Source organism: Mastomys coucha, chromosome X (genome assembly GCF_008632895.1).
Source record: "Mastomys coucha isolate ucsf_1 chromosome X, UCSF_Mcou_1, whole genome shotgun sequence".
Classification (NCBI taxonomy): Eukaryota; Metazoa; Chordata; class Mammalia; order Rodentia; family Muridae; genus Mastomys; species Mastomys coucha.
In genome coordinates, this window is record NC_045030.1 from 72,506,272 (window position 1) to 72,507,304 (window position 1,033).

The following is a 1,033-nucleotide window of genomic DNA, read 5'->3' on the forward strand; positions in this document are numbered from 1 at the left end:
TCCATATCCCCACCCCCATCCTCAGCTCGCCAGAAGCGGGAGGTTACCGATTGGCAGTGGTTCTTTATGCTCCCGGTACCTGCCTGTGGGACAGAACCTCTACAAAAAGAAGAGGTGAACTTCTGGGGAGGGGAACGCTGACTGGATGGAAGTCATAAGGAGGGAGAACGCCGAACTGGAGTACTGCAATGAAACCATCCCAGACACCTGTCACCTTGGCCACCTGTCACCCAGACCGGTAACAGGATTTGGAGGTTTCCCCTCAAATTGACTGAACCTTGGGCTACACCTACCAAAGTTGCCAGTAAATCTAGCTTGCATATCAACTTCCTTCCCATGCCCCAAGCTACCCAGATTTCCTGACCATCCAAACCTCACATTACACTGCACCAGTAATCTACTCTCTCAGCCATCTTCTCATCTTGGGTTCCCACTGTCCTTAACAGCAGGTCTATTCGTCAGAGTGGACAAACTAGAGATGTGGAACTCATCCTGAAGTATCCTAATCTAGTTCAGAGTCTCCTTGACTCTTGCTTAGACTTGGTGGTCACTTCAGATCTGGCTTCCTCCACTCTCAGACATACAATTTAGAATTGCCAGGTTTGTCTTATTGGGCAAGTTAACATCTTCGAGGTTCAGATTTTCTCCTCTATAAAACAGATTTTTTTAAAAAAAAAAAATCTACTTTTCCACCTGGTTAGGAAAGTTCAGAGAGATCATGCCCTATGGATAGCCTATTGTATGTTAGATGTGCAAAGAATGCTGTTGCTAGTTGTTCTTTTAAGTGCCAAATCTGTAAATCCTTAAAGCATGCTCTAAGGATTCTGTTTGCTTTTCAAGTTTAAGAGTGGTACAACCTCATGGTTGTCCTAAGAGGACTTAGTTTACCATATTCAATTCCAGCCAGTTTGAGTTGTTATTTTCATGGACATAGCAATACTTTAAACATTAATCTGGAATCACTATGGGTAATAGTCATCGTTTGTTATAATAGCAGTTTCACGCAATTTTATGTTAGTAAGCCCCAGGGGGA